At 34.2% G+C, this 16,822-nt stretch overlaps 1 pseudogene; it reads right to left on the minus strand.

Moving 5' to 3' along the window:
• Positions 1-10,617: 10,617 nt before the first annotated feature.
• On the minus strand, positions 10,618-12,190 carry LOC133076354 (nucleoporin p54-like; annotated as a pseudogene).
• Between the last annotated feature and the right edge of the window lie 4,632 nt (positions 12,191-16,822).

Genomic DNA, 16,822 nt, shown 5'->3' on the forward strand with positions numbered 1-16,822 from the left:
GATATTGAGGCTTGGATTAGTTTCCTAGGGCTGCTGAAAGAAATTACAAAACACTTGGATGTTTTAAAATAATAGAAATTTATTGTCAAACAGTTCTGGAGGCTACAAGTCTGAAATCAAGATGTAGGCAAAGTCATGCTCTCTTTAAGATTCTGGTAGCATGCTTCCTCTTCCTAGATTTTGGTAATTGTTGGCAATATTTGGCTTTCCTTGCCTTATGGTAGCACAACTCCAATCTCAGTGTTCTTTGTCACATGGTGTGCTTCCCTGTTTATCTCTGCATCCAAATTTCCCTCTTGTTATAGGGACACTAGCCATTGAATGAGGGCCCATTCTATATAACCCAGGATGACCTCACCTTAATTATATCTGCAAGGACCCTATTTCCAAATAAGTTCACATTCACAGATTCCAGGTGGACATGGATTTGTGGGGAAAATATTCTGTCCAATACAGCATTCAATCTATTTGTTTCCCATCTCTTCAAGAATCACTGTCTGAACACTTTTGCTTCAAATTTTTTTCCAGCTTTTAGTTTCAGGTGGAGGAGTATTTAGGTTCCTTTTACTCTATCTTGGCCAGAAGCAGAAACTCTCCCCTTCTTCTCTGTTTACCCAGCATATTGCTAATGTTTTAATTGGTGTTCAGTGCACAATTTTCTTTGATAAAAAGTTCCACTGCCTAAAACCTGACTTGAATGCATTAAAAAGGTAAAATATATCAAAATGTTAGAAAAATTTTGGTGGACAGATGTTGAAAATGCATTAACTGTGTGTAAGTTGATTTTTGATAAAATTGAGATTTCAAAGTTATTGAGAAGTAAAATGCATGATTTGAATTTTGCTTAGAGAAGGTAAATGTGATACATAAAATGTAGTGTGGGCAAAAAAAAGTAAGAATTTCAGGGAGGAAATTCTATAGAAATAGAAATCTAAGGGTCTGAACCAATATGGGTCAGTGTGATTGTTAGAAAGGATAAGGTCAAGTTACTGCTAAGGTTGAATTGTCATAACTTGTCAGTGTACTAGAGAAAATAAAGCTGTTCCAAGGTTGTAACAACACAGTGGCCACAGCTAAGTCCTCAACAATTATTGGTATAAAGATTACTGTGTTAAAGAATGTTTCCTGGAGATCCATTCATAAGTCCTTAATATTCTGTAAAATGAGGCAAATTATAGGCCATAATGAATTAGTGATATGACTGTAACTAACATATATTATTACTCTCAATTATAAGTTCTGTGATGTCTTTTACTAGACAACTATCTCTTCTTTTTTATTCTATCATGTCAGAATGTTATGACATTAAGATTCTCTGACTGAGTCATTTTATGAGTATCAGAATGAATACAAAATATTGCCAGTGAGTGGCACATTCTTTTAGATAAACAATAAATTTTCAGATTTTAGAGTTTAGGACATGGTTTATGTATTTACTCACACATTTTCTTAAGCAATATGAAAATCTGACAGTGTATGAAATACAGAAGTTGTCATTCCATCACTGGAGAAACATGACTGTGTTTAAAAATGAATTCAGAAATTTGAATCATGTAACATTTCATAGAATGGTTTTTGATATCAGAGAATAACTGGAAGTTATTTTCATATAAAAAGTAAATAAACCTTACCTAGATTTTGCAGTGTTTTAAGAGTTGAATATATCAACATCTGCTCATTATAGGAAACTATAAATCCCTCCATCTAGCAAGGTTTCCTAAACAGTCATTTTAACTGTAATTGCTTAGAATTTTTATGTTAATTTTCAATATGATTTCTAATTAGTTATTCATTGGTATTTTAGTGATACATTTAAATTAAAATATATTAAGTACCTACTCTGTCCAAAAATTATGTTAGAGATCATAAAATACACTAATTTAACAAAATAAGTATATACTGGGTATTCTGTTCAAATATCTTTAATTATTAAATGAGGCATACTAATTAAAGGTGGACAAAAAGTCCTTTCCAAGTAAATTTACATTACTTTACATGAATTTGTAAACAATTGCATTTACAACACAACATGACAAAGACAATATTACTTGTTTGCAAACTGCTGATTTCATAAAGGCTGAATTGTTAATTCTGCCTAGTCCAGAAGGTATATTCTTTACATCTTTTAATTTGTGCCATGAGAAAAAAGTTTCTATTCTCCTAGCGGAAATATGGAAAATGTGCATTCAAGGATGAGAGAACAGAATGTTATAAAAGCATGGAAGCATGAAGTAGCACATGTTCAGGGAATGGCAGAAACACAGACTATAGAGCATAGAGGAAAGATAGCATATGATAAGGATAAAAATAGGCTGGAATGGATTGTGAAGAACTTTGCATGATATGATCAAGAGTCTAAGGGTGAATTCTATGCACAGTGGAGTCCCATGTGTGGGTTATGCCTGAACATGACAGGATTATTTTCTTCTATTTGAAAGTTATTTTTTGGCTTTTGTGGATGTAAGGGTCCAGAAGAATGAAATAATTAAGGATTTATCCAAGTTTTCCAACTAAGATGACTAAGACATGATTATATTAACACAGGGGTCCCCAACCCCCGGACTGGAGACTGGTACCGGTCGGTGGTCTGTTGGGAACTGGGTAGCACAGCAGGAGGTGAGAGGCAGGCAGGTTAGCAAAGCTTCATCTGCTGTTCCCCATCGCTCACATTACTGCCTGAACCATCCCCCCATGCCCCCAGCTGTGGAAAAATTGTCTTCCGTAAAACTGGTTCCTGGTGCCAAAAGGTTGGGGACCACTTTATTAACACATATTTTTAAGAAGAGTGTTAATAAATAATTATTGATTCTAATTTGTTCCCTATACTTAAAGTGAGATCAAGTGAGGTAAGTAAATAGATACCTAAAAGATTAACTTTAAAAAGTCATATTAAAAGTAGATATAAAGGTGGTGATAGTTCAATGATCTTTAATTCTTTTTAATCTATATTATTCATAAAAATATGTGAAACTATCAATTTTCTCCTTAATTATATATTCAGGATATAGAAACCTACCTTATTCAGGGTAGTAGAGAGAAAATTAAAAACCAAATTTGGAAAGTCATGTTCATATGATTTGCCAAATTTTACACTGTTTACTGTGTAACTATTCTTTACCTTGTGTAGATTTATTTATAATTTTAATGATTGAATTTGACATAATATTTAAATGCAGAGGCTTTGGAGTCAAATAAACATGAGTAGAATTCCCAGTTCCATTCATCACTTGCTATGTAAAGTAGATAAAGTCCTCTGCATCTAGGTTCCATATTCCACATTCTATTTCATTTCTAATACAATATGACTAGCAGTACCCATATAATATTATTAGAGAGTGTTTAAATGAAGTTGGGCATGTGAAATATTTATTTCAGTGTTTGGCATATGATAGCAGTTTAAGATATCATGGAGGAGGCAGAGTCAAGATGGCGGAGTAGGAGGATGTGGAGTTCACATCTCCTCACAACTAGGGCAGCTTCCAGGTGCTGGTGTGGGACCTCAGAGACCTAAGGGGTAGGGAGAATCCCATGAGTGACTGGGTAGGATGTGGGGGGAAGTGAGGAGGGGAGGAGAAGTGGAGGTGAGATGGGACTGGTGCCCCTGAGGGGAGACTTGGGAGGGGAGGGGTTCCCATGCTTGGGAGGGGCCCAAAATGGTGAGGGGATCAGCAGGGAGGGGGAGAGACCCTTGGAGGATTGGAGAATCAGAAAGGAATGCAGCCAGCATTTCCACCACTCACTTGGGCTCCAGTAAGCCTGCTGGGGTCCCAGGCCTAAGCATCACCACCTCCAGCTGTGCTGAGCCTAAGCCCTGCCCCTCACTAGCCAGGGATTTCCCTGAGCCTAGGCCCTGCCCCTGCCTAAGCCCCAACCCTGCCTAAGATGCCCCCAAAGCCAAGGCTTTTTCTGGCAATATTTTTTTGGTATTTTGATTCTGCTTTACTGTGTTGTTGTTGTTTCATTTACATTTTTATACTTTCTAATATATTTTTTATTTTTCTAATTTTATTTTATTTTTTATTCTTTGTTATTTTTCTGCTCTTTTGTTTTTCTGCAGCATGTGGCTGGAGGGATCTTGGTTCACAGACCAGAGGTCAGGCCTGATCTCCTGTGGTAGGAGTGCCAAGTCCAAACCACTGGCTTAACAGAGAACCACAGACACCAGGGAAAATTAATAGGAGTGAGGTCTTCCGGAGGTCCTAATTTCAGCACCAAGACCTGGCTCTACCCAACTGCCTGCAAACTCCAGTGCTGGGCACCTCAGGCCAAACAAACACCAAGACAGGAATATAGTCCCAGTCATCAAAAAAATGAGACAACAAAAAAAATATGTTACAGATGAAAGGGCAAGGTAAAAACTTATAAGACCAAATAAATGAAGAGGAAATAGGCAACCTACCTGAAGAAGAATTAGTAGTAATGATAGTAAAGATGATCCAAAATCTTGGAAATAGAATGGAGGCACAGATCAAGAAAATACAAGAAATATTTCACAAAGACATAGAAGAACTAAAAGAAACAACAAACAGTGATGAACAACACAATAACTGAAATGAATAATAAACTAGAAGGATTCAATAGCAGAATAACTGTGACAGAAAAACGAATAAGTGAGCTGGAAGATAGATGGTGGAAAAAACTGCCAAGGAGCAGAATAAAGAATAAAGAATGAAAAGAATTGAGGACAGTCTCAGAGACCTCTGGGACAACATTAAATGAAAAAACATTCAAATTATAGGGGTCTCAGAAAAGAAGAGAAAGAGAGAAAGAGTCTGAGAAAATATTTGAAGAGATTATAGTCAAAAACTTTCCTAACATGGGAAAGGAAATAACCATCCAAGTCTAGGAAGCACAGAGAGTCCTATACAGCATAAAACCTAGGAGAAAAACACCAAGACATATATAAATCAAACTAACAAAATTTAAATTCAAAGAAAAAATATTAAAAGCAACAAGGGAAAAGCAAAAAAGTAATATACAAGGGAATCCCCATAACATTATCAGCTGATCTTTCAGCAGAAACTCTGCAGACCAGAAGGGAGTGGTAGGATATATTTAAAGAGATGAAAGGAAAAAACCTACAATCAAGATTACTCTACCCAGAAAGGATCTCATTCATATTTGAGGGAGAACTCAAAAGCTTTACAGACAAGCAAAAATTAAGAGAATTCAGCACCACCAAACTAGGTCTACCACAAATGCTAAAGGAACTCCTATAAGGGGGAAACACAAGAGAAGAAAAAGACCTACAAAAACAACCCCAAAACAATTAAGAAAATGGTAATAGGAACATACACATCAATAATTACCTTAAATGTGAATAGATTAAATGCTCAACCAAAAGACACAGACTGGTTGAATGTATACAGAAACAAGATACATATATACACAGTCTACAAGAGACCCACTTCAGACCTAGGGACACACACACAGATTGAAAGTGAGGGGATGGAAGAAAATTTTCCATGCAAATGGAAATCAAAAGAAAGCTGGAGTAGTAATACTCATATCAGATAAAATAGACTTTAAAATAAAGACTATTACAAGAGACAAAGAAGGACACTACATAATGATCAAGGGATCGATCCAAGAAGAAGATATAACAATTATAAATATGTATGCACCCAACATAGGAGCACCTAAATACATAAGGCAAATGCTAGCAGCCAGAAAGGGGAAATGGACAGTAACACAATATTAGTGGAAGACTTTAAGACCCCACATATACCAATGGACAGATCATCCAGACAGAAAATAAAGAAAGAAACACAAGCTTAAAATGACACAATAGACCAGATAGACTTAATTGATATCTATCAGACATTCCATCTGAAATCAGCAGAATACACTTTCTTCTCAAGTGCACATGAAATATTCTCCAGGATAGATCACATCTTGGGCCACAAACCAAGCCTTGGTAATTTTAAGAAAATTGAAATCACACCAAGCATCTTTTCCAACCACAATGTATGAGATTAGTAATCAGCTACAGCAAAAAAAAAAAAAAAAAAAAAAAAAAAACTATAAAAAACACAAACACATAGAGGCTAAACAGTGTGCTGCTAAATAACCAAGTGATCACTGACAAAATCAAAGAGGAAATTAAAAAATACATAGAAACAAATGATAACAAAAATGACCAAATGACCCAAAAGCTATGGGGTGCAGCAAAAGCAGTTCTAAGAGGGAAGTTTATAGCAATTCAATCTCACAACACGAAAAGAAGAAAAATCTCAAACAAAAAATCTAACCATATATCTAAAGCAACTAGAAAAAGAAGAATAAAGAAAACTCAAAGTTGGTAGAAGGAAAGAAATCATAAAAATCAAAGCTGAAATAAATGAAATAGAAATGAAGAAAACAATAGAAAAGAGCAATAAAATTAAAAATTGGTTCTTTGAGAAGATAAACAAAATTGATAAACCTTTAGCAAGACTCATCAGGAAAAAAAGGGAGATGATTCAAATCAATAAAATTAGAAATGAAGAAAGAGAAATTACAACTGACATGGCAGAAATACAAAGGATCATAAGAGACTACTACAAGCAACTATATGACAATAAAATGGACAACTTGGAAGAAATGGACAAATTCTTGGAAAGGTACAACTTGCCAAGACTGAACCAGGAAGAATTAGAAAATATGAATAGACAAATCAAGTAAGGAAATTGAAACTATAATTAAAAATCTTCCAACAAACAAAAGTCCAGGACCAGATGGCTTCACAGATTAATCCTACCAAACATTTAGAGAAGAGCTAACACCTGTCCTTCTTAAACTCTTACAAAAAATTGCAGAGGGAGAACATTCCCAAACTTGTTCTACGATGCCACCATCATCCTGATACCAAAACCAGACAAAGATATCACAAAAAATTTACAGACCAATATCACTGATGAGCATAGATGCAAATATCCTCAACAAAATACTAGCAAACAGAATCCAACAGCACATTAAAAGGATCATACACCATGGTCAAGTGGGATTTATCCCAAGAATGCAAGGATTATTCAATATACACAAATCAATCAATGTGATACACCATATTAACAAATTAAACAATAAAAAGCATATGATCATCTAAACAGATGCAGAGAAAGTGTTTGACAAAATTCAACACCGGTTAAATGGGTTTTTATGATAAAAACTCTCAGAAAGTGGGCATAGAGTGAACCTACCTCAACATAATGAAGGCGATATTTGACAAAACCCACAGCAAACATCATTCTCAATTTTGAAAAACTGAAAGTATTTCCTGTAATATCAGGAACAAGACAAGTGTCCTGCCACTGTTATTCAAAATAATTTTAGAAGTCCGACACACAGCAATCAGAGGATTAAAGGAAATAAAAGAAACAAAAATTGGAAAAGAAGTGAAACTGTCACTGTTTGAACATGACATGATACTATACATAGAAAATCCTAAAGATGCTACCAGAAAACTACTAGAGCTAATCAATGAATTTGGTAAACTTGAAGGATACAAAATTAATGCACGGAAATCTCTTGCATTCCTATACTCTAACAATGAAAAATCAGAAAGAGAAATTAATGAAACAATCCTATTTACCATCATAAAATACATAGGAATACACCTACCTGAGGACGCAAAGGACCTGTACTCAGAAAACTATAGAACACTGATGAAAGAAATCAAAGCTGACACAAACAGATGGAGAAATATACAATGTTCCTGGATTGGAAGAATCAATATTGTGAAAATGACTATACCATGCAAAGCAATTTACAGATTCAATGTAATCCCTATCAAATTACCAGTGGCATTCTTCACAGAATTAAAAACAAATTTAATGAACAAAAAATTTTACAATTTTTATAGAAGCACAAAAGACACTGAATAGCCAAAGCAATCTTCAGAAAAAACAGAGCAAAATGGAGATGGAGAAATCAGGCTTCCTGACTTCAGACTATACTACAAAGCTACAATCATCAAGACAGTATGGTACTGGCACAAAAACAGAAATATAGATTAATGGAACAGGATAGAATGCTCAGAGATAAACTCACGGACCTATGGTCACCTAATCTTTGACAAACGAGGCAAGGATACACAATGGAGAAAATGGAGTCTCTTCAATAATTGGTTCAGGGAAAACTGATCAGCTACATGCAAAAGAAGGAAATTAGAACACTATCTAACACCATACAAAAAAATAAAGTCAAAATAGATTAAAAACATAAATGTAAGACCAGACACTATAAAACTCTGAGAGGAAAACATAGGGAAAACACTATTTGCTGTGGTTTACCACAGTGAGATCTTTTTGGACCCACCTCCTAGAGTACTGAAAATAAAAACGAAAATAAACAAATGAGACCTAATTAAATATAAAGCTTTTGCACAGCAAAGGAAAACACAAAAAAGATGAAAAGAGAACCCTCAGAATGGGAGAAAATATTTGCAAATGAAGAAATGGATGGATTAATCTCCAAAATATACAGACAGCTCATGGAACTCAATATCAAAAATCCAACAACCCAATCAAAAAATAGGCAGAAGACCTAAATAGACATTTCTCCAATAAGGCATATATATGGCCAAGAAGCACATGAAAAGATGCTCAACATCACTAATTATTAGAGAAATGCAAATCAAAACTACAATGAGGTATCACCTCACACCAGTCAGAATGGGCATCATCAAAAAATCTACAAACAATAAGTGCAGGAGACAGTGTGGAGAAAAGGGAACCTTCTGTTGGTGAGAATGTAAATTGATAGAGTCACTGTGGAGAACAGTATGGAGGTTCATTAAAAAACTAAAAATAGAACTACCATATGACCCAGCAATCCCACTACTGGGCATATACCCTGATAAAACCATAATTCAAAAAGACACATGTACCCCAATGTTCACTACAGCAGTATTTACAATAGCCAGGCCATGGAAACAACCATGGATATGGTTGATAAAGAATGGAATGGATAAAGAAGATGTGGTACATATATACAATTAAATATTACTCAGCCATAAAAAGAAATGGAATTGGGTCATTTGTAGAGAGGTGGATGGACCTAGAGTCTGTCATACAGAGTGAAGTAAGTCAGAAAGAGAAAAACAAATATCTTATATTAACGCATATATGTGGAATCTAGAAAAATGGTACAGATGAACCTATTTGCAGGGCAGGAATAGAGACTTAGACGTAGAGAATGGACATGTGGACATGGCGGGGGGAAAGGGGAGGGCGGGATGAATTGAGAGATCAGGATTGACATATATACACTATCATGTGTAAAATAGATAGCTAGTGTATCAGCTCGTTGCTCTGTGATGACATATATGGGTGGGATGGGGAGGGGTGGGAGGGAGGTCCAAGGAGGAGATATAGGTATACATATAGCTGATTCACTTCATTGTACAGCAGAAACTAACACAACACTGTAAAGCAATTATATTCCAATAAAATAATGAATAAGTAATTAGAATCAGAAACCTAATATTGTGGGGCTCTGATTTGGGCAAAGGCTTGGGCTAGGTGGGAGATAAAACAGAAGATTTATAAACATTGCTTCTGATCTGAAAAGGAATCTGATCTGGCTAGGACCCAGGATTCAAAACTGTTAACCATATCAGCACCATTTAATGACTAAAGGATTTTGGATGGAATATTAAAAAAAAGAAAAATAAGAACAATCATGGAACTTAATTATTCCTTTGAGAGTTAGAAACTTCTGCAAATGAGTCTTGGCTTATATAAGCAGTGTATTTAGGTAGAAATAACTTTGAAACTGGATATGTTTTAATTCAACAGCTAACTTTTATTTTTATATAAAAAGTATTTACAATCAAGAATTTATTTATGTTTTATTTCTTTTCTTTTTTTTTTTTTTGGCCCTTGAGGCTTGCAGGATCTTAGTTCCCTGACCAGGGATTAAACCCACACACTCAGCAGTGAAAGCACAGAGTCCAAACCACTGCCAAGGAATTCCCATCATCTTTTTTAGAAATAAAACGTTTCAAAAAACAAAAAAGTTAAAAAAATGATAAAGTGTAATTTTGTTATATCCTAATTGCTTGTGTTCTTTAAATTCCAAATAAGTAAAATAATATGAAAATATATTTTCAAATCTTTATAGAATGAAAAGAAACCATATTAATCATTAAATACTCCTGGATTTTCTTTACTCCTCCTATAGATGAATTCACAACGGTAAAAACTGATGCACGTTTACATTCTGAAGTACAAATCCCCAGAAGCCAAGTAATTATACAGTTTATTTTGTTATGTGCAAAGTAGGCATTTCATATTTACTTGCTATTTAAAGCAGAGTACAGGCTCAATGAAGAATAATCATTAAACACTGATTATTTTTAAGAACAATGCTGTTGTAAAAATGTACAATAGTACATATATTTGGTAATTATGTACTTCTTTTTTAAAGTAATTACAGCTTTTATAATAGATGTAAATCTTTGGAAGGCTATCTCTGAAGAGCAGTGAAATGACTGTTATTTCAGATTTGATGAATGATAATTTGTCAGTAACCTTCTCAAAAACCAAGTCAGGGGGAGGATTTTTTTTTTTTCTCCTCCATGTGGTCAGTTTCATTCTTAAGGACGGCCTGATATAACAAGATGTATTTCACAAACCTTTAACACAAGTTTGTGAAATGACAACTGAAGGCACCACCTCTGATGTGGATGGTTTCATTCAATCCATGTTCTACCAACTTATCTTCTAGGTCATCTTTTATGATGCTAATCAAGTGGCTAAGGTATTCCTGTTGTTGTTTCAAATGCTGCTTGATTTTTCGTAACAGGTCTGCATCTATGTAATATGTTTCTTCAGATTTGACTGCTCCAAAATGATTCTGCATCCTGATATGGGACATCAGTTCATTTACTCAGTCCTTAAACTGAGTAGGGTATTTAGTTCACAATGAAATGTATCTAGCTGAATTTCATCAGCTTGGATGGCATATACACTCTTCCTCTGAACTTCCTGTTTGATTAGGGCCTGAAGATTCTATGGGAAAGTCCATGAATTTCCTCTTATATTGTGCAATTTTAGCCATAGTAGTAGTTGTAGTTTAATTCTTCTGTAATTCACCAATATCTTCAGATATGATATCTAATGTGGTCTGATGCTGCTTAGTCATCTGATCTTGAAACTTCAGTCTTCAAAAAAGTTCTTTGAAACCCACCATTGGTACAGGAATTAAGTTTTCAGAATCAGGGTTATCCACCTTGACTTGCTCCCAGATAATAGGATCAACATCAGCAGGAGGATTCTGTAAAAGCTGTTCGATCTGTGTAGGAGAATGTTCTGTTCAAGTCATAGAAAGCATTACACAAAGTTGCTACAACTGTGTTTTTATATTGGTTTGTTCAAAATGGGCATATATTATTGTAGCTGGGACTCTTCTTGAAGTACCATTTGGAGAATGCCCAACAACATAGATGACAACTTCTGTCTGATTATCTGACAATGCTTTAATACCCTCTACATTTACAGTAAGGGTCTGGTTTCCTCCCAAAATTTTATGCAATGATTCTACCAATTGCTGTTGCCGGCTTTGAATATCTGTTTCTTTTTTGTTGAAAACTAAAACCACTAGCCCATCTTCATGTTTATTATTGGGCATACAACTATAACCTACTGCCTTAAACCAGCAAAAGGGACTTTCTTGTTTGAATTCCGTTGGTGGAATGTTATTGTTAAAATTTCCTTTTTCTGTTCCCCAAAAGGCCTGTAGTTAATTCCATTTTGCCAAAATAGCATCTCTCTCATCTCCCAGTAGTATTGGAACAGAAAGAGCACTTGCAGTGTTTATCAGTTGTTTGAACTGGGCAGGAGCTTTTGTAGGCTGAATGAAGAGACCACCTAATGTAGTTTGTTTCTGCCACTGCTGCTGTTTATTAAATCCTCCAAATCCAAGTCTAGTTACCAAGTCAGTACCTAAACCATACTGGTTCCAGCTGTTGTGCCAAAACGAGTACCAAATCCAAAACTTTGTTCTGAGTACCACCAAAGAGTCCAGTAATGCTTGTGTTAGCTGGAGCAGAAAAACTGAATGCAGAACCTGCTGTTGTAGATGTTGTCCCAAAAGCTCCAAATGCACCCATGGGGGCCTCAGTGGCTGCAGCAGTACCCGAGGTGTCTGAGGGAGTCCCAAAGTTGAAGGCTGTGTTGCAGGGAGCAGGGGAATAAGGTGCTGCTCCCATGACACTCAGTGCACTCCCCAACAGCTAGCTTTTAAAGTGATTATTTCAGTGTCCTTTTTTTGTAAAAAAAAGAATAAATTACAAATCTATCCCATAAAATGTTGACATTTTTGAGATATGCATAGATATAACCTGGTCATTATCAGAAGCTTAACATATGTTAGCTATATTCCTTTTAGGATTTGTGATCTGATTTTTCACCATTAAGTGCACTTTTATTAGGTACCTGTTGTGTGATAGAAAGTATTCTATTTTTAGGAATTCAAATAAAAAATTACCTAGTGTTTACACTCCAGAGACTTAAAGCCCAGGAGACAAATATATACATGAAAACCACAATGTAATATAGGACCTTAAAATTTTAAAGTGCTCTTGAAGTTTAGCAATGTGATAGAGAATATAAAATTAAGAAGCATAATGTAAATCAAGCATATAGTGCTCCTAAACATATGGAAAATTAGATGTGGAATATTAAAGTGTAAATAAGTAGAGCATTTAATATTGAAAGAGGTTAAAGTCAACATACAAAAATAATTTGCATTTCTTTACACCAACAATGATCTATCAGAAAACACTCTAATTTAGAATAGCATCAAAAGAGTAAAATATTTAGGAACAAATTTAACCAAGGAATTCAATGATCTACACACTGAAAACTATAAAACATTGTTGAGAGAAATTGAAGAAGATACAAGTAAATGGAAGGATATCCCTTGTTCATGGATTGGAATAATTAATATTGTGAAGGTGTCCATACAACCCAAAGCCATCTATAGATTCAAGGTAATCCCTAGCAAAAGTCTAATGGCTCTTTTTTCACAGAAAAAAAATCCTAAAATTCATATGGAACCACAAAAGACCCTGAATAATCAAAACACTCTTTAGAAAGAAGAACAAATCTGGAGGCATTACATTTCCTGCTTTCAAACCATATTACAAAACTATAGTAATCAAAACAGTATGGCACTGACATAACAACAAACATATTGACCATTGGAACCAAAATAAAGAGCCCAGAAGTAAACCAACACATATATGGTCAACTAATATTTGACAATGGTGTCAAGAATATGCAATGGGGGAAGGATAGTCTCTTTAGTAAATAGTGTTAGGAAAACTGGATAGCCACATGTAAAAGAATAAAATCATACCCTTATTTTATACCATAAACAAAAATCAACTCAAAATGGATTAAAGACTTAAATGTAAGACATGAAACCATAGAACCCCTAGAAGAAGGGAAAAGCTCCTTGACATTGGCCTTGGTAATAATTTTTTGAATATCATAAAGTACAGGCAACAAAAGAAAAAATAAACACATGAGACCACATCAAATTAACAGCTTTTGCACAGCAAAGGAAAAAAAAATCAACACAATTAAAAGTCAACCTACTGAATGGGAGAAAATATTTGCAAACTATATATCTGATGAGGGGTTAATATCCAAAATATATAAAGAACTCATAAAACTCAATGGCAGAAAACCAACAACACCCTGATTAAAAAATGGGCAAAGAACCTGAATAGACATTTTTCCAAAGAAGACATACAAATGCCCAACAGGTATATGAAAAGGTCCTCAACATCACTAGTCATCAGAGAAATGCAAATCAAAATCACAATGAAATATGACTTCCCATCTGTTAGATGGCTACTATCAAAACTATGGCAAGTGTTGACAAGGATGTAGTGAAAAGGAAACCCCTTGTATGTTGTTGATGGGAATGTAAACTGTTATAGCCATTATGGAAAACAGTATTGAGTTTCTGCAAAAATGTAAAAATAGAACTACCATATGATCCAGTAATTTCTCTTCTGGGTATAAACCCCAAAGAAATGAAATCAGTAACTCTAAGAGATATTTGTGCTTCCATGTTTATTACAGCATTATTCACGATAACTAAGGTGTGGAAACAACCTAAATGTCCATTGACAGATGAATGAATATAGAAAACGTGGTTTACACACAGACACACCACACACATACACACACACACACATACACACACCCCTCACTCATACTGGAATATTTTTCAGCCATAGAAGAAAAACGTGGATGAACCTGGAAGACATTATACTTAATGAAATAAGCCAGACACAGAAAGACAAGTATCACATTATTTCATTTATCTGTGGAATCTAAAAAATTTGAATATGCAGAAGCAGGGAGTAGAATGCTGGTTACCAGGGTCAGGAAGGTAGAGGAAATGGGTAAATGTTGGTCAAAGGATATGAAGTTGCATTTATACTGGATGAAGGAGTCTAGAGATCTAATGTATAACGTACATATGATTCTATAACATATAGTGAATATCCCACAACAAACATGTAAAAATAGCTTCAAAATAAAAGATTGGAGTTATAGTCTATAGAAGACGGAAATAACTATTCCAGGGAAAGGTCTTTGGGTTTCTCAGCAAACAAACTAGCCAGGGTTTTATTTTAGGGTGACCAAGACACAGAATATATATTAATATAATAGAGAGAAGATATTTACAGTATTTGGCCAAAGTTCTGTATTCTTTCTCACTTATATAAATATTGTTAATATTATTAACCTTTCCCATTATCTTTACAGTAACAACAATCATGTCAATGTCATGTCAATGTTTTACATTTTCTTACACCCTTTGTCAAGTAACTTTCTTTCTTCTCAAGGTTCTCATTAATTGTATAATCAACTATTGTCTTACACTTCAAACTATTTTTTAAGGATAGAGTCAAGTATGTGGGTAATATATATGTTTAAATATATATATTTAAAATTTTAAATGTTACATTTTATATATTTAAACAATTTTCCATATACATATTTCAAACCCAGGTCACCTCATTCTTCTCTCACTAACTTAGCATTGTCTTCTTGCCTCAAAATTTATACTCTTCCCAAAACCATTCTTTTGCCTTCAAAAATACTTTTTAAATATAATTTTAATACATTTTTTTGTTACCTAAAAGATATATTTTTCTTAGATCCTTTAACTTATATTCATAGAACTACATCCAATATATAACCTAATCTTACCTTACTTACTTCTCTAGCCTTACTGTTTTCCTTTCATTCCTCAGATTCTACATTTCATTCATTGTGAAATCCCTGTATTTTCCCACAAGTATGTTGCTCTAGTAGATTTTGCATGTTTTACTTTTGCTCCAACCATCACTATTCATTAGCTTAGCTTTTCTAAGAAATCTTTGGTTCCCATCTTCCTCAGTTTAGATTACCAGCAATTACCAAATTTTATTGTATAATAATTTTGTACACAAATATTGTAAATTGTTAATGGCAGATCTTTTTTCAGCCTTTCTGAGTAAAAATAATTTACTTAAGCTAATCCAAAATGTCCATTACTTAAGTGAAAATTTCTGACAAAAAGTAAATACTGATTTTATATAACAGTATTATATAATATACAAAATCTTTGCAAAATATGTTTTTGTCAGATTATTTTTCAAATTTGTATATCTGAATTCTGTATAACATAGTTTTAGATTAGAGATTTTCCTGCTATTATAGAGAATATACCCCCTTTATTTATAAAAATTTGGCACACTTTATGATAATAGGAGATGTCATAGAGGAAATAAAATAATCTGCCTCATTTCCAACCCCATAGGAACTGTGATATAGAGAAAGATTAACAGGTGTATGTATAGATGGGAATTAATGGGTGTATGCATAAGATGGAAGAAAAAATGCTTGATCTACTAGAGATTGGACCTCTGAAAAACACTGAGGAGTCTAAGGATAGGTTAATTCCAGATTAAAGCAAGCCATCTAGAAGGCACTACTTCTCCATGAGTAAGTCAGGAAGACTAAATATAATGGTATTAGTTGTCAAAATTAGCTAGGAACTCCATCAGGGTAAGCCATATCTCATGGGAAAGTGAATTTTCCCCAAAGGCATGTGACAGAAGACAGTGAATCTCCAAATTCTATCATAGAATCAGTTTGTGCCTTCCCTCTGTTTCACATGGATGCATAAGCATGGCCTCAACACTAAATAAATAAATATATCTTATTTTATAGAAAGGAATGGGGGAAGAAATGTAGATTTTTTTGTTGTTGTTTCTAAGTGAGAGTACTATCTCCAAGGAGCGTTTACATTATCCTATATTTTTGATCTGGTGTAATAGTTAGTTAACTGTCTTTATCTCCCTCGTAATTTTTTGATAAAGAATTGAGGGAGAAATTAGCATTCAAGTAAACTAAAATCAAATATGTTTATTTTATCTATGAATTTGAGTTACAGTATGAGTTAATTTGCAAAACCTTCGTATAATTATCTATTTTCTTATCAGTTTTTCTATCCAAAGTATAAATTCCTTAATTCATGAGCCAAGCATTTTCCATCTATATATTGTCTACCTCAGGACCAGCCCATGCTGAGTATACGATAGTTGCTCACCTTAAATATTTGAATAAAGACATGTTAAATTAAAGGGAGACGGTGGTTACAAGATTAAAGAACATATAGTACAGTTTAGGAATTATTTATAAATCTACAGTAATGGAAAAAGCTGAAAATGAATAGGTTTTCAGTAGGTTTCCCATATTTTTTTCTACATTTGCTTCTTTTTGTTCCCCTTCTCTACTTTTCAAGGATGGTGTTTAAAAAAAAAATTAATGCA

This window comes from Eubalaena glacialis, chromosome 16, assembly GCF_028564815.1.
Source record: "Eubalaena glacialis isolate mEubGla1 chromosome 16, mEubGla1.1.hap2.+ XY, whole genome shotgun sequence".
NCBI classification, from domain to species: domain Eukaryota; kingdom Metazoa; phylum Chordata; class Mammalia; order Artiodactyla; family Balaenidae; genus Eubalaena; species Eubalaena glacialis.